This window comes from Astatotilapia calliptera, chromosome 22, assembly GCF_900246225.1.
Source record: "Astatotilapia calliptera chromosome 22, fAstCal1.2, whole genome shotgun sequence".
NCBI classification, from domain to species: Eukaryota; Metazoa; Chordata; class Actinopteri; order Cichliformes; family Cichlidae; genus Astatotilapia; species Astatotilapia calliptera.
In genome coordinates, this window is record NC_039322.1 from 28,836,808 (window position 1) to 28,859,016 (window position 22,209).

At 42.9% G+C, this 22,209-nt stretch overlaps 1 long non-coding RNA gene across 2 annotated transcripts in view; it reads left to right on the top strand.

Annotated features, from left to right (window-relative positions):
• The window catches only part of LOC113014212 (uncharacterized), a 34,314-nt gene extending 12,465 nt beyond the window's left edge, over nt 1-21,849 (top strand). The window contains exons 3-5 of one of the 2 annotated variants that reach the window (XR_003270942.1): nt 3,785-3,938; nt 4,028-4,106; nt 21,544-21,849. This is a non-coding gene — a long non-coding RNA (uncharacterized LOC113014212). Of the gene's footprint in view, nt 1-2,153; nt 3,939-4,027; nt 4,107-21,543 lie in introns of those variants that run through there. The other variant, XR_003270941.1, reaches the window with a different exon arrangement.
• Nucleotides 21,850-22,209: the final 360 nt, after the last annotated feature.

Sequence of the window (22,209 nt, forward strand, 5' to 3'; positions counted from 1 at the left end):
CCGTGGGATATTGAATCTGTGGAAGCTCCGCGATAGCCACCACACGAAGTAACGAATAACAAGCCTATCGAAAATCCCAGTAACGAGTAACGCGTTCCCGGTTTTGGCATAATAACTAGTTACCGTGCTCGTTACCACAATAATAACGTAGTTACTGTAACGCGTTATTTAATAACGCGCTAGTCCCAACCAGTGTTGGTCAAGTTACTTGAAAAAGTAATCAGTAACTAATTACTGATTACTTCCCCCAAAAAGTAATCCCGTTACTTTACTGATTACTTATTTTCAAAAGTAATTAATTACTTAGTTACTTAGTTACTTTTTAAAAACACGATTTACAACCTGAATAGGTGGTAAAGCGATAGATCTTTCAGCCCAATTCTACTTTTTCTACATAATCCATCATACAAAATGTAATCAAATGGAAAAGTCTCTTTTTAAAACTTGTTTTATTAGTTTTAATCTTTTAACTTTATGCATCAAGCAAAAATGTAATTATATGCAACATTCACTGACTGGAAGAAATTTGTTTAATATTTAAAACTATTTTCTGCACATTCCAGCACATAAATTTTTTTTTTTTTGTGTTTACACTCAGTCTTTCAAATAGATGCAAATAAAACACAGCAGAAAATAAATAAAGTCAAAGACTAGCGGTCCTGTTGCTCTATTTTCACCTGTAAAGCAGGAGCAGGGTAGGCGGAGGTTTACCCTGGTGCAGGTGTGCCGCAGCGGTCAGTGGAAGGATATGGCAGTTTCTCTGTGAATTTCCCATTACGTGGTAGCGCACTCGGTGCTTGCTTGGAAGTTTAGGGGTTTTTTTTCGCTGTAAAAAGAAGTTTTCTTCCCATGCACAACGGACACTAATGTTTTTGTCACTTTTTATGGAATCAAACTTAAAGTAAGGTCAATACTTAAACGCTGCACGCTCATACTCTCTCCAGTACTCGATATATGATCCACTGTTGATCTGCACACAGCTGTTGTCACAAACGTCGCACTTGCTTACGTCACTGTCATGAGACATTCTCGCAAAAAAATCACGGTTTTAGTAACGCAGTAACGCAGCGTTCCTACGGGAAAGTAACGGTAATCTAATTACTGTTTTTGCAATAGTAATACCTTACTTTACTCGTTACTCGAAAAAAGTAATCGGATTACAGTTACTGCCCATCTCTGGTCCCAACACTGATTATGACTGACTAGTTTGAGTCCCACAGTGCTTCAAAAACATGCAAAAACACATACACCAGAAAGCATCCAATGGGTGAACATCTTGTGGAGACATCTTTTTATCGGAGTTCGAGAGTTCAGACATGGTTAGAGAGTTGGTTTGGCCAGTAAGTAATCTTATCATTTGCAAACGTTTGCACATTTAAAACAGCTGAGTTAAAGAAGAATTAGCTGAGATTAGTAGCCAATGGTGTTTGAAAGAGGCATAAACAGCAACTGGTTATACCTAGTTTCTGAAGTCCTATTTTGAAGGCCAAAAATCAGGGGTTTCTGCTGTCGCCATCTTGGTTGGAAAATCCAAGATGTGATGAGGAATGGTGAGTCCTCTACAGAGTTGTGGTTGAGAAGTTGTTAGCCAATATTCAAACCACTCATAACCCTCAATTTTGAAACCGTGTGCTATTTTTGACCGTTTTCATAGTAATAATGATAATAATCAATCATTTCATTTCATAATCTGTTTCACGAGGCTTCACTGTAGAGTCACTGATTACCTGAGGTTCACGTTACATCCAATGATTAACTAGCTCATCTGAATTTTTAACATCACATTTATGAATACAAGTTAAATTAATTTATATAGCCCAGAGTCCCAAGTCAAATTTGTTTCAAATTTTATAACTGGCCATTGGTTCTAGATAATTTAAATGGCCTGTATTTATATAGCGCTTTACTAGTCCCTAAGGACCCCAAAGCGCTTTACATATCCAGTCATCCACCCATTCACGCACACATCCACACACTGGTGATGGCAGCTACATTGTAGCCACAGCCACCCTGGGGCACACTGACAGAGGCGAGGCTGCCGGACACTGGCGCCACCGGGCCCTCTGACCACCAGCAGTAGGCAACGGGTGAAGTGTCTTGCCCAAGGACACAACGACCGAGACTGTCCAAGCCGGGGCTCGAACCGGCAACCTTCCGATTACAAGGCGAACTCCCAACTCTTGAGCCACGATCGCCCAATTTACTGCAATAACAGGTAAGGAGGGAGGAAAGATGAAAGAACTAGAGCACAAGGGGGGATGAAAGAGAAGGTCAAACACAGACTGAAGGTGGGCAGATGACAGAAAGAGTTACATCATGGAAATCAGGAACTGAGATCTAGCAGCATTTACTGTATTTACTGCATAAAAGCAGTCTGTTTGTACATGTACATCGACTTGAGTGCCTCATTAAAACACCACAATGTAGAAACTAATGTGTTTCAGTTGGAAGTACACTGTCTAAAAGTCAGTCTACACAGTTGGAAAAATAGGACTGATGTTCTTCGCGAAACACACCAGAACTTTTAAAAATGTTACAAATTAATTCATCAAAATTTAACACACTCACATTTACTCCTCCCCACTTCCTTTAAGTAGATAAAGGAATTTATATTATGAATGTGGGACAGAAAAGGAAAAGAAAATTAGTGGATACCAATTCACCAAAGTGCGGGAAATATGCGTGATGCTCAAAAAATCCACGGGGAAGTAATCCCAGAAACCTCATTGCTCGTACAGCAATACTGATCAGAGGGACATATTGATTTTGTTCTTGATATGATTTATAAGAACTTTATTTAACATTTACTTCTGTTTTCGAGCTTTTTTTGAACAAACTCCATGCATCTGTTTCGGTATATCGTGCCAGAAATCACCTTCTCACGGGATTTTGCTTTGAATGAAGTTTCTAATCATAGTCTACATCCGGGGTGTTTTGCTCCAGGTGGATTGCAGAAGAAGTGCAAATCCTACCTCTCAGCAAGTTCTCTGTTTGATTCTTGACTTCTCATTTCGCCCGAGATGCCACATTAGCAGCAAAACCGGAGAGCTATGCGCTTTGAACCAACTAGGTGTGAAAAACCTTTAACCGACGAGTCTGTTTGTAAATGTGCCAGGTGGTGGTGGGAACGAGAACACAGCGCACGCCACCTCTGCCCCACGCCAGAGGCAGAAACATGAGGCTTCGCTAAATGTCAACCATGACTTTTTTCCTTCATTTTTTAAAAAACAAAACACCAACTGACTAGGCAGCGTATGTTGTGGGGGACGTTTTTCTTGTGAGGAAAAAAAAATTCAGACTATAGGATGGAGGAGACAGCGCTAAGGAGGACAAGTAAGCTTGTTGAACTCATTGCCAGCTTCCCTCCCTTTTTCACTTTCTCCCCCGTGCTCGTTGAAGAAAGATTAGCTGGTGCGCTGTAAAGGTCACAATAGTGAAGTCCGTTTTGGCAATGTCAGCCATGGGATTGGATTGGCCGGCCTTCAAAGGGAGGGATTACCATAGAGCCACGAGCTGAAAGTAACCCAGCGCTGACGGGCCAGATCGCAGCCAAATGACAAATTACAGCTGGTCTGGTTAGGTCTGTGGGCCAAGAGAAATAGTGCGTGCGTGCGTGTCTTGGTGCTGCAGCAGACAGATGAAAGCTCCTAGAAGCTGGCTGAGCTCTCGCTCCATTATACAGACGAGTGCCTCTATTCTCTCCCTGTCTCCACACGCACACGCACACACTCCCAGAGTTGAAGTCCGCATGACTCCGCTGCCCTCTGTCTCCTCACGCCTCCAGGACAAAGACATCAACGCACACACACACTTCTAATCTCTCACACGCAAGCAGGCGTGCCCTTCAAAGCCAAAGGAACTGGAGCAGACGAGACAAAGATGGACACGGTGGCTGTAAAGACACGAGCGGGCGTGCGAGTGTCTCCTGTGGCTGCAAGGTAACCCAACCTGTCCCTGTTTATTCCTATTCATCGCACTCCTGTCAGCAACACAGCTTGACCTTGGCTTTGTATTATGTACCTCGCAGAGAAAGTCATTAGGAGCTTTGAAGATGAATGTACAGCATCATCGGCGAGGGACTTGTGTGGCTCCGCGAGGACACAAAGGTGAGCTGAGGTAGCTTCTGCTAATTGTCCCAGCTAATTTACACTAATTGTATTTATTTGCCGGCTGCCTGACCGTGGCTCATTGACTGCCGGCTTTACGGTTCAGCAGCGTTGCGATCGGGTTCAGTTGTTGGTCAGAGCTGGCTTCCACTTCCAGGTCTTTGGGGTCTCCCTTGTCAGTGTCTATCTAAGGGACACCAGAGTGAGTAGCACTGTTAAAAAGTACTAAAAAGGGATCATACAGTTAGAAGCACTCACTACTGTTGCTTGACAGGACGGTCTATGTAATCGTTAGTTACTGTTACTGTCCTTTGCTCAATCCACAACCAGTCGCAGCAGATGGCCCCGCCCCTCCCTAAGCCTTTTCTGCAGGAGGTTTCTTCCTGTTAAAAGGGAGTTTTTCCTTCCCACTGTCGCCAACTGCTTGCTCACGGGGCTCGTCTGTGCTATTGCCGGGTCTTTATGCCTTAAAAAAGGCAATAAATAATTCAATTGTATTTTTCATTGTCCTAAATATACTAACAGGGTTCACTGTGGAGAAAATGGATAAATCGCAAAAAAATGCACTCATTGTTAGCTAAGAACAAAGTGCTTACATGCTTTTTTGCATGCAAAAAAAAAAGAGATAATGGGCAAAAAAAAAGTGCGACAATTAGGAAGAATGGCAGTCAAGATGCTACACTTTGTCTTCTAAATGCACAAACTGTCTGGCTTAATTAGGATACGTAGGACAATCTCAAAGTAACACTCCCAGTAAAACACCCCCAACGGGAAAGCATACACGGTAATCCACAATAATACTCAAATTATCTCATTACAGTTCATTCATGTGGGATGTGCAGAATGCATTAGCTTACAAATAAAATGATTTGAACATTATTCTGGCTTTCCTGCTTCCCTGTAGGGAGTGTTTATTCTATAAAAATAAATTGTGCTTACACTTGTCAGCAGATATGCATGCTGAGTGGAGACTTACGCACGACTATGCAGAAAGGGAGAGGTCTGGATAAAGGTCTTGCTAAGCATGAGATTCGTGTCTGTTGCATGCAGTGCACATCAATCTACACACATTAGACAAAAGATAAACTAAAGAAAAATCTACCTGTCTCTGAGAAGTCTGAGCCTTGCAAAAAACACTGGATATTCTAATAGCCTAGGGTTCAAGCTGAAGGTTAAAGAGCAGTAACCCTAACCCTAACTCTAACTTTACAGGGTTAAAGACAAGTATCTATGTTAAAATCTTAATTATTTCAGTCCAGTCAGCCAGCTCCCTAATTACCGTAAATGTCGGGCTATAAGCCGCTACTTTTTGCACAAGCTTTGAACCCTGCGGCTTTTAGTCAGGTGCGGCTTTTCTATGGATTGTCCGTGATTTTTGTCATATCGTAAGACGATTTGTTTTGTGTGTTCCGCTGTTGTACGGCACTACGTTGCCTGGCGGAAGGATCGGGGTTCAAGAGTGGTATGTTAGTCACATGTCCGTCCGCCAGGCAACGTAGTGCCGTACGAAGTAGCGCGAAAAACAAACTTCAAAGTAGCGCTACGCATTCAGCGGGAGTCGTGGATGATGAGGGGCGATAAACTTGCAAGTTATGCCCAAAAAGCAAGTTATGCCCAACTCCACCGGTGGATTCTGACAGCGTGGAAAAGTGTGAAAACATCCACGATCACCAACGGATTTTGAAGGGCTGGACTGCTGCATGATGGAGAGGAGGACACCGCCACGGCCCTTCTGAGGGTGTTCGACTCTGACACTGACAATGAGGATTTCTTTGGTTTTGAAAGTGACAACGAAGGAGAGAAGAAGAGTGGATGACGAAGCCATCCTGAGCCTGTTTGTATCCGACACTGGAGAAGAGGACTTTGGTGGTTTTAGTGCGGAAGAAGAGAAAGATGGTGGTGAATGACTGACTTTTCTTCTTGTTAAAGCTGTGTCACTGCACCTGAGCCTAAAAGGTAGGCCGAATCTATTGTTCTGGTGTGCTGTAGGTTATTGTTATGTACTACATGTGCAAATATGTACCCATAACTTGTTTTTCAAAATATTAATAAAAGTGATGTCTCCAAACAGCCATCTCTTTCCTGACAATTCCCTTTGTGCATATTCTCTTACATATGATAAGTCAACATTGAAACACCTGCGGCTTTTGGTCAGGTGCGGCTAATGTATGTACAAAACAGGATTTTCCCCTGATTTTAGCTTGTGCGGCTAATATTTAGGTGCGCTTTGTAGTCCGGGAAATACGGTAGTTCAGTGTTGATATGTGGTTCTAGGCTGTGAGCTTGTCACTCCTAACAAAGAGACACCAAGCTCAGCAAAACAGGGATGACAGGGAATGGTGGTGGTGGTGGGTGGTGGGCACACTAATGAACTTCAGTCAGAGAACTCAAGTTAGAAAACATTCATTATACCAGCAGAGTATAGTTAGAGTTTGCAATCTAGGCTCTGAGCTCATCATACTCTACAAAATATGTTCTTTATAAACTGGGGAGTGATTTGTCAAGGCGGATGCTGAGGAGCAGTGATGCAGGGTTGGTACAGACATGTCATAGGTTTGGGTGGGACGTCATGAAGCTCACATGGGCGAATTTGTAGGATGTGTTGTGTATAATATATGAGAATAAAGCAGTAGCCTATACGTAGGCAGATCGATCCAATTATAGCGCAATAGGATCAATACTTAGATTTGTTTCTAGCCACTTAAGTTAAGTACAAAAATAGGTCAAAAATATACACTATGAAAATGTCTGAAGCTTTTTGTGTTGACTGTCACCTTGTTTTATTTACAGTGCTCCCTCACTATATTGCAGTTCACCTTTTGCGGCCTTGCTGTTTCGTGGATTTTTTTTGTGCAGTTTTGCATGCTTTTTTTCCCCCACAGCGCATTGTGTTCTGCATCCTGATTGGCTATAGACCATTGTCAATCAATCTTCTGTTGCGTCGAGCTTGTCAAATTTACTTAAATCTTCGATCGCTACCAGTGTGACTCTGAAGTGCTGTACTGGATGATGTAGAAGTCTCAAAAACTGTCTGAAATATTATTATATTACATTTGGCCTTGCCCTGTTTTTAGGAAAAAAAATGCTTCTGATGTGTTTCAGTTCATAAGAGGTGATTTTGTGGTTTTTCCTTGTGCAGTGCTTCAAGTGCACATCCACTTGTTTCTTTAAAGCCCTGCTCTGGTCACTTGTATATCCACGTTGGATTCTTTCCACTGTCTGAAAATGATAACCGTCTATCATGACTTTGATTTCTCGGGACAAGGATGAAGTTAAGTGCAAGTGATAGAGTGCATCAAGTAAGTTTGAACTCAGAGGCTGTTTTCATCCTCGGGTCTGATGCTGAGGAGGGATTCAAGCACTATAACCAGAGAATAAAGTGGAAAGTGGAACAATCTGGAATGGTATTCTGGCATTTTCATTTAATGAGCACTTTAATCTGATAGGCAGGTTAATGCATAACACTGAATGAGTGAACATGTCAGGTGCCGCAGCCTGGTGTTGCTTCCAGTGGGGGCATGGAGACACTTTCTCAGTAATAAGAAAATAATGATGTCCCGCGGTACGTTTACACCTTTAACACATCCCTTTCTCCTCATCCCTTCGGGGCGTTCATGGTGCAGATGTAAATAAAGTTGCAGTCCCACTAGCACTGCAGAAGGGGATTTAACATGACCAGAGTAAGTTTTTTGTTTTTATTTTTAAGTGGCATGTAATTTGAAATGCAGCTTGATAAATATCAAACACACAAGCTGTCTCTGCACAGTTTGTATATCCAGTTAATGTGAAATGTAAAGAAAACTCTTAATGTGTAATGAGAGATTAGGAAATGACTGCTACAAAAAGCTAAGTACGTTAGCCAAATGAAATTTTATAAAATGGAAACTTAAATCTGACATGTAGTGGGAGAGTTTTAAAATCAGATATTGGATCATTACCTGATGGAATCCAACGTTTTTGTGACTTAAACTCCGTCGTCTGAATCTACAGATAGCAGTGAATACTAGAGTAAAAGCACAGGTCAGCTGATCACAGCCTGTGCACAAAGAAAGATCTCTTGGAGCTCACAAAATACATTATTGTGTGACTCGAGTCTAAGACATTCTTTTCCCCAAGCTGCACTGCTGCACCCAATCTTAGGGTTTCCCCACCTCCTGAATCCTACTTTAACCCCTGACCGCAACCCTTTTGGATGTAGAGAGAAGCAACAAGCAGGCTTCTCCTTTTGCTCCTGACCTGAGCTCCACCTTTGTGATGAAACTGCTGTTTCATCACTGCGCTGCAGCCTGAGAATATCAGCGAGCCTCAGTGTGAAGGCTGGGTCAGTTTAAAGATGAAGTTGGTGTTTGCCAAAGCAGAACCTGAATGCATCTCACACATCAGCATATTCAACTTTTCTACTGATACTATATGTTTTGCACTCAGGAAAATATTAGCAGTGGAACAAGAAGACATCTACAGATATCGTGACCAGAATATCTGTATTTTCAATCACAAAAATAAAGTGGTAAATGTAAGAGAGTGGGATGGCAATGCAGTGGATTGCACTGTTGCAAGGTTTTGGATTTGAACATTCCAATTATGCATACAATTTCCCTTTTTGACAAAGTTTCTATTTAGGGCTGCTAATAGTTTCTTCCTGTTAGATGGGGAGTTTTTCCTTCCCACTGTCACCAAGTGCTTGCTCATAGGGGTCGTCTGATTGCTGGAGTTTTCTCTCTATTGGGGTCCTTTCCTTAGAGCATAGGTGTCGAACTCCAGGCCTCGAGTGCTGGTGTCCTGCAGGTTTTAGATGAATCCTTGATTCAACACAGCTGATTTAAATGGCTAAATGACTCAACATGTCTTGAAGTTCTCCAGAAGCCTCGTAATGAACTAATCATTTCATTCAGGTGTGTTGACCCACGGTGAGATCTAAAACCGAGCACTGGGATTGGGCACCCCTGCCTTAGAGAATAAAGCTCAAGGTGTTGTGATTTGGCGCTTTATAAATAAAATTGAATTGAATTGATGGAGCCCATGGACTGATGACCGGTGGTCAGTGTCAACTGGAATAGGCTTCAACCTCCCTGCAGCCCTCGACGGATGAGACGTTAAAAACATGAATGGATGGGTATAATCAACGAACAACACAACAATATTCAGGCCTGTTTTTTTGCTGTACAAATTGGACAGAGCAGAGGAAGAATGATGGATTATTGTAGGTTTTACCATAGCAGTCAAATCTAGCCTTGAGCTCAGTGCACCAGAGTTTGCATAAAGCAACGCTATAGTTTGCCTGCTTACTTTTTCTAAAGCTTGGCATTTGTCTGGGCAACGCTGCACACAACTTTCCACTCTTTCTGAGCGGATGTTATGTTTATAAATGAGACCTCAGGAGGCTGCTGGATGGGGCAGGTGGTTTAGTTTCTGCAGAGGCATACAGGTGGGATGCTGCGGGCCACAGGTTATAGTCACTCTAGTTATTGCTGGTTGCTTGGCACGGCAACTCGCTGGAGAGCAGCAAAGCCAACAGAAATCAGTGACTCACCCTTCCTATCTCCCTCACACTCTCTCACTTTTTTTCCCATTCCATTTCATCCACAAAGGGGGCAGAAGGCCCTCTCTCTGAGCACGGTGATGCACAGAGACATGTATGCCCAAGCATTTACATTTAGTTTCTTGCTTTTGAAGATATAGTTCTATCCCTGCCACTCATTCCAGGTGGAAAAAAAGTGAAAAGAAGTAAGTTTGGTTCCCTTCTCAGCCTCGCTCTTTGTGGATCTACATTAGCCTCTGGAGAGCAAACAGTCTGGAACAATCTCTCCCCACCAGACCTCTTTCAGTCTTTCTTTCTTTGTTATGTTTTCGCCATCCGCTCATCTTCCCCTCTTGTCCTCGCCCCGTAATCCTCCAAGATATACTTTGCTCCCATTACACGTGTGTTCCCAGTCAAAACCGATGAATTATAAATGAACGTCCATGAAGCAGAATGCCAGAGGTCTCCTGTTGCTGTTACACACAAAAATACTGCCCAGAGGAGTGGAGGCATTATGATACGGTCATTTAACAGATGCTTTTATCTTAAGTGAACAGTAATACATGCTGTATTTTTAGCTTAGACCTCAAGGGCTTTAGCTGATTGCTGGGATTTAAGAAGCAACATACAGTTTGCTCTGCTGATGGCCAAGTCGCTGCCTTCACACTGTATTGTCTGTCCATATGTAGGGCACACGAACTGAACCTTTGGGAAAGACGTCCCATTCCATGTTATCATCTGCCAGAAAGTAAAGAACTGAGCTTGTCCGAAGCCTCGGAAGAATCTAGCGTATTTGCATAAGCCTTGTGTGAAAGAGAACAGTAAACCTGTCGTTGCGGCTCCCTCATTGCTTAGCCTCCTTTTTCTTTGTGGAGCTTCACCTTCTTCTTCTCTTTCTGTTTCTTTTATTAAACTGAATCAGTTTTTCTTGTCAGAGTCCTCCCTCGCTCCATCACTTTTTAATAACCCTCCTCGCTTTAATGAGTTCTGTTATGTACACAGGGGGCAGCGGCTAGGGGCCAATTTGTGATTTCACATCAGATCAGATCAGAGAAAGCTAAGGAAATAAAAGGGGGGGAAACACACACACACATACATCTTCCTGTGTGTCTCTTCTTCTTCTTCTTTTTGTGCCCACAAGAGAGAACCTTGCATCTCATCTGGGCAGCCTGGGGAATTGCAGCACTCCCCGAGCCGCCATTTTGGAAGCATCCTGTGGAACAGCGAGTCACCGGAGAGAACTCCTTAGGGGGCGAAGGGGAGAGAGCAGCAGGAAGGGAGAGGGAAAAAAAGGCGAATGCTGGTGTGTACCCGCATGAGGTTAGTTAACTTTTTACATCTGGAAAAGCCTAATGAAGCTCTCCTGTTTGCTCTCGCCGGGTTCTGTAACTGGAGGAGTTGCAGAGAGGTGAGGGATTTAGTAATGGAATGCAAGCTGCAGAAATCCTCAACTTTCACATCGGGGCTTTGTTTATCTCTACTAGGCGAGGGAGCAGCAGCCGACAAAGCAGCTCCACCACACACGACTCAGACAGTGTCATAACCTCGCCCATTTTAGCTTGCCTGAGAGGTACTGCGTTGCCGAGCTGAGCTGGGTTTTATATGAGACCAAAGACTGTTGCAGAATCCCAAAAACGAGGATGATGATACGCTTCCTTGAGCTATTTTTCATGAGCTCTTTGTTTCCTTTAGCATTTATAATATGTGGTTGATGAAATAAACATGATATTTTCAAAAGAAAAATGCAGTAAGCTATATACACATATATATACAGTCCCCTCTCACCCTGCGGGCGGTCTCTCTTTCAAGCTTGGGTCCTCCACCAGTGGCTGGGGAGCTTAAGGATCCTGCACAGTACCTTAGCTCAGTGGTTCCCAAATTTTTTTCGCTGGGCCCCCCTTTGTTTTACAGGAAAAATGTTCACGCCCCCCTCACGCACGCACGCGCACACGCACGCACTAACACATCCTCCAACCACACACACCCATATTTTGCTCAATTGTGGTTTATTTCACACCTCAAACATTTAGTAAACAATTAAGCAAATACAGGTAGTAAGAAAATAAACTACTAACTCTTTTACGCTACATCCGCACCTACACAGGTATTTTTGAAAACGCAGCTGTGTCATCCACACGTAAACAGCGTTTCGAATCACCGAAAATGGAGATTTTTTTAAAACTCCTTTTTTGCTTTTACGTGTGGACGAGGAATACAGAGTTCGTCACGCAACGTCAAAGGTATGTGCCTTTTTTCACGTCACGCTGTGCGCCACGTTATTGTTTACATGAGATGAATTGCAGAATGGCAGATAGTCAGATTAACAGTATTTTGTGTCTATCTTCAGGTTTTACACACTTACATATAAACACGCAGTTACTGTCCCTCTATTTAGAAAGGCAGAGGCGTCATGGTGTCATTATTTTACATGTAGTTGTTTTTTTCTTGTGTAATAATATTCAACATTGCTATCAATACATTTTTCAAAAACTGCCTCTCTGTGCAAAATGGGTTTAAAAACATAAACAACTGTGGGATACTGTTTGTCTGTGATTTGGACGGGGGAACAAATCGTGGCAGGATCAGCCTGATGTTATTTGTATCCCGCTGTAACTTTACTGTATAAAGAGCTAACATCTCCAAAATGTCAGGAGTAGTTAGTCATTATAACAAGTGTTTGTGAACTAAAAATCAAGAATGTGTGATACTGTTTGTCCGTGATTTGAAGAGCCCAGCGCTGCTCCTGACGAAGGAAATACCAATTCTGCAGGGGAGACCTACCTTGGCACTTGTGCAGGTGAAACCAAAGGGAAGACATGATTCACCATGTTTTCTAGTCTTTGGCTTAGAATGAAGTTGGTTTGGAAACATATTCAGCTATGCTTCATCTCCTGCTTTGCGTTTGTGCGGGCGCCCCGTGCTAGCAGTGTCCAAGCGTCATTTATTTATTTTTTTTCCCTTTTCATACCGCGCCCCACTTGCAATGGCTCTGCCCCCCCCCACCCCACCCCACTAGGGGGCGGGCCCCACACTTTGGGAAGGTCTGCCTTAGCTGTTCCTAGCACTGCCCTCTTCTGGACAGAGATCTCAAGTGTTGTTCCTGGGATCTGCTGGAGCCACTTGCCAAGTTTGGGAGTCACTGCACCGAGGGCTCCAAGCTGGGTACAGCTGGATAGCATAATGGTAAGCCCACATCCATTTGGAACAGGAGTCATAGGTTTGACTCCCGGGGTGTCTGTATCCAGTACGGGTCTTAGGCTAGACACCTGATGCCAACCAACCTGACTCAGCTGGATTGAAGACACTTGCAGGAGAACCTGCAAATTCCACACTTCTCAAAATATTTTGACTTTGATAAACAGACAAAACATTTAAAAAAAGATTTCCTGACAACATAGATGGAGCTCAGAGTTTGCAAACCTGAGTATGTTACCCTTGAAATACTTAAAAATAAAGTGGAAGCAAAGTGTGCTATAAGTACTCTGAGTGCTATACTCACTCACTGTTCAGGGACTGTCTTCATAGTTGCTGTGAGTCTAAAAACAAGACACAAATAAAGGCTATTTGTCTTCTTTGGCTCTTGTAATGCCAAAAGAAATCCAGTTAGTAACATATAAACACAAACAAAATTCTCCTCCATGCTGTATCCCCTGGAACAGTCTGTTATCCATGCCGGGATCCAGTGCCAGGTGAGTGGAGTCGTGGGTCAAGTCTGGACCACTGAGGGCCCTCGGCTGTGCTAGTAGGGCAGAGCTCTCCATCTGTTCCCACTCACTTTACCACGACTTCATCACAATCACACAGAGGTAGAGAACAGAAGATTGAATGAACCAATGCAATGCCAATATTTTATTCTGGAGGATACCCTCCTTTGGACAATCACTTTATGTATAACAGATCAGTGCTAAAAAACTGAAGCTCTTTAAAATGATATATAAACACACCTTATTTTCACCAGAAGCACCATCACATACAGGCAAAAGAGCAATAAGTACACTGCTATAACATCCTTCAAATTCTTGGAATTTGGCCTCCAGCTTCTTCCTGTATGCATCTGTACACCATCTCAATCATGCATTCAGTTCATGGTGTATCCTCTTCTTTTCATTCAGTACTGCTTTCAGGTAACTGGTGATCCAGGGTTTGTTGTTAGAAAAACTGCTGGAGTGTTGCCAAGTCTAGGCTAGATTAAAAATCTTATAATTCTGCACTGGTTTTGCATGTGTGACAGCAAAAATTGGGATAGGAGAATTATTTTCTCTCATCATTAAGGTAATCTTTTAACTAATTTTGGCTTAACGTTTCTACAAACAGGAAAACTTTAATGAATTCACAAATTTGCCAGCTACCCATGGTGTCACTTGCTGGAGCCATTTTAAGCCATTTTTGAGCAGGAAAAAACAAACAAATCTGTATGGAAAGCACATTTGAGGCTTATGATGAAGCTGCCACAGGGTGGCTATAGCTCAGGAGTTACAGCAGGTCATCTACTAATCGGAGGGATGGTGGTTTTATGTGTGGATGCCTAAGTGTCCTCAGGTAAGATACTGATCTCCAAAATGCAATTATTAAAATTATATAACTAAAAAAAAGTTTACTTTAAATTTTAGTTTACTAAAATTAGTTTAATTTATTACCAGTGCAACAAAATAATTGAGAAATGGATGAAAAATTTATTGGTATGTGTAGGCCTAGTTGAAAACAGAGTCGCTATAAAACTATGCCGGCCAGTGCTGATACTGAGGGAGAAGTTGGCTACGCTACGTGTCCAACAGACAATGCCGACAGTGGATTCTGGTGTTCCTAAAAGGCAATCAGTGTTACTCATTATTGAATGAACGCAAACAAATACAAACTGCCAAAAGAGCAGTTAGCTAACAGTAACTGCAAAGTATGAGAGCAACAAACTCACACATAACTGACAAATGAACAACAGAAAGACTGTGGTTTAGTCGTGACCTCTGTAGCTGCTGTCATATCAGAGGAGGGAGTAAATGCCCCTAAAGTCTCACTTAGCAGCGGTCATGTCAGCTGACGAGACAGATGGCCTAGTCCAAAATATTCCAGTAATGCCCCTGAGAAGATAACACTTTAGATTATTAATATTTTTACATAAAAGCTGGGATGATATTACAAAACTAGGATCGAGGTCTCTTCAAGGCCTATTTATTAATGAAACAGCAATGCAGCTGTAGCAAAATACAGATTTGATTAAATCAATCAAATACGTCCAGAATGTTCCAGTATTATTGGGAAAAGTACAATGTAAAATAGCAAAAAGCAAATAATTTGCATTAAATTACAGAATTGCCACTTATACCTTTATCTTTTGCATCCAAGGACACAGACATTGTAAAATTTTAAAACTGATTTTGAGCAATATTTTTCCAGGCCTACTTTAGATTTTTCAAAGATTTTTGGGGGTTTGTTGAGCCTGATCTATGGATGAGTCAAGCATAAAAAAGACACCTAACTCAAAGGATGAACCAGTGTTTTATATACAAATAACAGACAATTTAGCAAACAACCAGTTTTAAAATGTGTCTTTAGGCACTTATGAACGGAGAAAAGTACCAGATTTTGATCCATCATTGAGTGTCATCTCAAAAGCATCTAATTAGCAACAACTACATTTTTCACCATGACAATGATCCTAAACACACTGCCGATGCAGTGAAAGCAAACCTGAATCGAAAAACACAATATGGAACACTATCGGTCATGGACCAGAGTATTATTATTCCCAATACATAGCATACAGACTATTTGTCATGCCTCTAGGCGTTGCATAGTAGTGCAAAAGGTACTCTTCCACATCCTAATAAGACACTCGCAGCCACTCGCAGCAGTAGGACACTCTTAGAGCAGAGGCTCCAGCTGTCCATTCCAGCCCTAATTCTAACCTTAACCATAACCTTAACCCTATGACGTAGTGTTTTCCAGTACCCTCCATGGAGAAGGAGGCTAGAGGGCAAGATCAAAGTAGCACGGAGGGAGGTTAGCCAACTAACAGAGTTGCAGAAAGGTGCGACAAATAAGGTGCCTAAGAAATACAGCAAGCTGTCCATACCTGAGGCCTTGGAAACTGCCAAGCAAAGACTCACAGCCTTGGCCAGCCGCTTGAGGAGGTACACCAGAGAGATAGAAGGCAGGAGAATAAACCAGCTGTTCTCCACAGAACCAGCAAAGGTGTACTCTCAGTGGCAAGGGAACAATAAGAGAACAGCACCACCAAGGCTGGAGACGGAGCAATACTGGAAGAGCATATGGGAGAAGGATGCAACCCATAACGGCAATGCTCAGTGGCTAGTGGATCTGAGGGCAGACCACAGCGACCTCCCTGAACAGGGTCCAGTAACCATCACAGTGGCAGATATCCAAGAAAGGGTCTCCAGTATGAAGAGTTGGACAGCACCAGGGCCCGACATGGTTCACGCCTACTGGCTGAAGAAGCTGACTGCACTCCACGAGCGTCTGGCAGCACAAATGAACCAGCTGCTAGTTAACGAGAGACACCCGGAATGGCTAACTGAAGGCCGGACGGTCCTGATCCCCAAGGACCCCAAGAAGGGACCGGTCCCCTCCAACTACCGACCAATAACCTGCCTCAGTACTACATGGAAGCTCCTGTCAGGCATCATATCGGCTAAGATGAACAGGCACATGGGTCAATACATGAGCGGGACACAGAAAGGAATTGGCAAGAATACCAGAGGTGCAAAACACCAGCTACTGGTAGACAGAACAATCAGCCGAGACTGCAAGACCAGACTGACCAACCTGTGCACTGCCTGGATTGATTACAAGAAGGCCTATGACTCAATGCCCCACAGCTGGATACTGGAATGCCTAGAATTGTACAAGATCAATGGGACCCTAAGAGCCTTCATCAGGAACTCAATGGGGATGTGGCGTACAACACTAGAGGCCAACTCCAAGCCCATAGCACAAGTTACCATCAAGTGCGGGATCTACCAAGGAGATGCTCTGTCCCCACTGCTGTTCTGCATAGGCCTGAACCCCCTCAGTGAGATCATTAACAAGACTGGCTATGGATACCGACTACGGAACGGAGCAGTTGTCAGCCACCTCCTGTACATGGATGACATCAAGCTGTATGCCAAGAGTGAACGAGACATCGATTCACTGATCCACACTACCAGGCTATACAGCAACGACATTGGAATGTCGTTCGGACTGGAGAAGTGTAGTCGGATGGTAACAAAGAGAGGGAAGGTAGTCAGAACTGAGGGGATTGAACTACCAGAAGGCAACATTGCAGACATAGAGGACAGTTACAAGTACCTGGGGATCCCGCAGGCAAATGGGAACCATGAAGAGGCCGCTAGAAAGGCTGCAACCACCAAGTACCTGCAGAGGGTCAGGCAAGTCCTGAGGAGTCAGCTGAATGGTAAGAACAAGATCCGGGCCATCAACACATACGCCCTGCCCGTGATCAGGTACCCTGCTGGGGTAATAGGCTGGCCAAAGGAGGAGATAGAAGCCACTGACATAAAGACAAGAAAGCTCCTGACCATGCATGGAGGGTTTCACCCCAAGTCCAGCACCCTGAGGCTGTACGCTAAGCGGAAGGAAGGGGGCCGGGGACTGGTGAGTGTCAGCACCACAGTCCAGGATGAGACAAGGAACATCCAAGAATACATTGGGAAGATGGCCCCAACTGACCGAGTGCTCAGTGAATACCTCAGGCAGCAGAAACCCAAGAAAGAGGAGGGAGACGAGGAACCATCATGGAAGGACAGGCCCCTGCACGGTATGTACCACCGGCAGATAGAGGAGGTGGCTGATATCCAGAAATCCTACCAGTGGCTGGACAAAGCTGGACTGAAAGACAGCACAGAGGCACTAATCATGGCAGCACAAGAACAAGCTCTGAGTACAAGATCCATAGAGGCTGGGGTCTATCACACCAGGCAAGACCCCAGGTGCAGGCTGTGTAAAGATGCCCCAGAGACAATCCAGCACATAACAGCAGGGTGCAAGATGCTAGCAGGCAAGGCATACATGGAACGCCATAACCAAGTGTACAGGAACATCTGTGCCGAGTATAACCTAGAAGTCCCGAGGTCAAAATGGGAGATGCCCCCAAGGGTGGTGGAGAATGACCGAGCTAAGATCCTGTGGGACTTCCAGATACAGACGGACAAAATGGTGGTGGCTAACCAACCGGACATAGTGGTGGTAGACAAACAGAAGAAGACGGCCGTAGTGATCGATGTAGCGGTTCCGAATGACAGCAATATCAGGAAGAAGGAACACGAGAAGCTGGAGAAATACCAAGGGCTCAGAGAAGAGCTCGAGAGGATGTGGAGGGTGAAGGTAACGGTGGTCCCCGTGGTAATCGGAGCACTAGGTGCGGTGACTCCCAAGCTAGGCGAGTGGCTCCAGCAGATCCCGGGAATAACATCGGAGATCTCTGTCCAGAAGAGCGCAGTCCTGGGAACAGCTAAGATACTGCGCAGGACCCTCAAGCTCCCAGGCCTCTGGTAGAGGACCCGAGCTTGAAGGATAAACCGCCCGCAGGGGCGTGCTGGGTGTTTTTTTTTTTTTTATATATATATATATAGAGAGAGAGAGAGACTGTATTTCAATCTGTGTTTGTATGAGTTATGTATGTTTTATTAAACCACTGCATCCATTTCTCATTTTCAGACTTTGCCACAGTACTCTATGGTTGAGTCAGTTTAAACCAGTCATGTTATGTCACAATAAATGAATCAGAAGACATTATGTTGCAACCTTTTTCAGGAAAAAGTCAGATTCATCCAGTCAGGTTCAACAAACACAACCTTATCCTGTGTTCTTTTTCCATCTTAAATTTTCTTTTCTTTTAGCCATCAATCCTATATTTGTTTACTGGGTTCAAACAAATAAGTTGGACATGGAAATTTATTGGAGCTGCCAACACTGGCAAGCAACAACTGCATCATTTTTATGCCTGGAGATGAATCTAAATATAGAATTATTCTCTTAAATTAGACTAAAATACCAGTTCTTCCCACTTTGGGTGATACAGTTACATAAAGTTTCTATCTCAGGAAAAGTTTTATAGTAGCAGCATACAGAGTGGGTTTGTGGTGTAAGATCCAAATTGCAATAGCAGAATGGGTGATTAATTGTCTTTTGTCGCAGTAGCTCCATTGCAAATGCAACAAAAGCAAAAGCAAAGGTATGCAGACATGAGCTAAACAAGCAGAAATTAATGCACTGAAGAGCTGCGCCAAAGATTCTGTCCAAAAAGCAGAGAACTGCAGAAATACTGTGGACAATCAATGCGGTGTAATAACTACCAGCAAAAGTGAGTTGATTTAAGCACTTCGGCTTCTCAGAGGTACTTTGTCACTAGATTTACCGATTTAGCTATTTTATGGCTTTTGTACTTTGGGTAGACAATTTATGCTACTACTAACCAGAGTCTTTAAGGAGCCATAGAGCTCATAAGCAGTCTGTGTCTTGTCAAAGACTCTCGAGTGAGGCTGTTGTTTGCTGTCACATTAGGTCTGAACTTGTGCAGTCTGATTAAAGCACAATGTCAGTTGGCTACTTCTTAAATTATGAGAGACTTGAGCTTTGGTTTCTGCCCTTCATGTGTGCAACATGAGGGATTGTTATCTCACTCTGAATGAAAAAAAAAGAATATTACATTTAAATAAAGATTCTCAAAATTAATACAAGGATCTACATTTCATGGAAGGGGAGTAAACATACTAAATGTATGCTTAGTATCTGTACTTCCACTCACTGGTCCCTTCTGTCTGAAGCAAAATCTGTGTCAAACTAGCCAGCAGAGACAGAGCTATACAACGCCTAAGAATGAAATAACCAGCAGCAGATTATAATAAATTCCTTCATTTATCATTCTTTCCCAGGGCTCAGTTGAAAAGAGTTTTAAAACCTTAACATCTTAGTGTGGCGCCTTTGGCAATGTAAGCACTTTATCTATGGCTAAAGGTAAACAGGGAGATTTGCTAAATCTCTTTTGATCTAAAATTCCATCAACCAAATTGTTTCATTTCTTTTTCTTTTTTTTCGGCCCAGATTAATAATGATTAAGTAATACTTTGTTGATCCCGGGGGAAATTCCCTTTCCTCTCACCTCTTGGAGATTAGAGGTCAGGGGCTGTAATGGAAGATCATCCCTGGGGCGCACAGGGATTCTTTGAATTGAGGAGTAAAATTATGTGGTTTGGAAACATTTTCCAGCTCAAGGGTGTTCTCCGGTGTTATTACAGGAAGCAAAAAGGATTAGATTTTCCCACAATTTACTCACATGATATATATTTTTCGCTTGACATGAAAATAGTACAGTTGTCACCACGTGTCGAGCTCTTAAATTTTGTCATGTTATATTAATTACAAGAGATCCACTCACTTTAATGTGGAATGGTGGAAACAACAAAACACGTTCAAATCCGAAGACGCTTCCAACAACTTTCTGTTTATCTCGTGCATAAGTTTAATTGTTATACTCTGATATTACCTGAACTATTTTTCCTGCAGTTTTCTGCTTCCCCCCTTTTTTATATGGGCTTGACTGAACCCCAAAATATGTCGAAACAACGAACACGTAATTTTATATTCGTCACAAGCTGTTCGAGTTCTGTGGCCGGCTTTGGTGTTTGAGCTTTCCTCCATGATGCTTGCATGTCACAAACTAAAAAGAGCAAAGTCACGTGACCACAAACTGGCTAGTTTCTTTTAAAGAGGACAGTGCACACTGGGGTAACACGAAAATAACCAAAATGGGCATGATTATGTCAATTAGAGAGTCTGAATGTCAGTTTTGATTCATTTTTGATTAATTGCTCAGTCCTAATGGGGACATTGTGGTCATAAAGGGATGGACATGCTCAGCAACAATACTTGTTTAAGCTTTAGCATTTAAATGATGTTCAGCTGGTGCTAATGGGCTCAAAGAGTGCCAAGAAAATAACTCCCACACCAATTACTCCTCCAACAGCAGCCTGAGCTGTTGATAGAAGGATGGATCCATGCTTTCATGCTATTTACGTCAGATTCTTATCCCACCATCCACATGTTGAGGTGAAAATCAGGACTCATCAAACCAGGAAATGTTTCTTTAAATTTGTTATTTCCCACAGCCCCACCAGGTTTACCGCATTTCAGTATTGGCTTCAGTTTCCCACCTGAAGACTGCACTGTTTAAAATTATTAATGTTATTATTTTTTTATTTCCATGCTTTCTATATGGATCTGTGCCTCCTCTGCTCTTGACTTAAATTATTATGGGTTCATTTATTCTACCATGTTAGTCATTTATGAGTTCTGGGTGTGCACATCGTGCTCTGTTTTTTCTTTTTGTGGGTCATATTTTTATAAATATTGTAGCTCTCTTCTCTCAGTTAGCAGTGATCCTTCCAAGATGACCGAGTATTTACAGTGGTGACAGATTGCTCACTGGCCAAGCTCTCTCCTGAACTAAGGTGCTAAGTGAGGCACTGAGGGACCCAGCACGAATGTCTAACAGCCTGGTGTAAAACTGACTGAACCGAGAGGAATGGAGGAGTGATGGAAAGAGAATCTGCTCTGACCTAATGGTATCATCTGTTGTGAAAGAGAGTGTGGTGCAGTCCAGGGCTGCTTTGGCCTGGTTGCATTTATCTGATTTGGACTCTGCAGGGATTCCAGACTGTCTGATATCTAAGGGATCTGTGACATTCTTTTTGCGGTAGTAGTTTACATTCATTATTTGGCAGCTTGGCCAAGCTGTCGAGGTTTCTTGTCTCCAAATCGAAGCTTGAAAAACGTTTTTAATGGCTATGATTACAGAGTGTGGAAACCATGTAGTGGGCAAACACATGCCTCTAGGATCTACAAGAATGCAGCTTTTCATTCCATAGGCCGGAATTATCTGATTAATTCTCCTTCTCTGTCTAGGACAGCTGCTGAAATCACTGAGTGGAAAAAAAAGAACAACAAAATCTGTGGACCATCCATGATCCCAGTTATTAGACAATGGAGTGACTCTGGGATCAGAGGAGGAGATGTGATGCTCTGGCTGGAGCTCCACAGGCCACAGAGATGACACATGGATAAACACCATGCCAGCGACATGATGACATGATGGGGCCTTAATGATAGTTCTTAGCACCTCATTCTCATCAGGGCTGTCAAGTCACAAAGGTTGACTTTGACTCCCTGTTGGAGCTCAGTCTGGGGGGAGTTATTTTTTTCTCCTTATCTTTCCTCGTGTGGTGCATTTTTCCATTGTTATACCTCTCTGACCTGTCTTCCCCATGTGATGTTTTTGTGTAATGTATGTATAGTCAGAGGGTAAGATGGCGCCGCCATTGCGTGCAATAGGTCGGCAGCCTAATGAAATTTCCCCTTGTGGGACTAATACAGGTATATCAAATCAAATCAATTCAAAATCAAAAGTTCATTTTTTGTTTTTCCATAATGCTTCTTCTTCTACAATAATTATAGGATTTGGAGGTGGTAGTTGTTGTGTTAGTTTTTTTTGCAGCTTTTGTTTATTAAATTATAATATATGAAATTCTAATGTATAGTGTACCTTTGCGATCTGCAGTGAAATAAACAAAA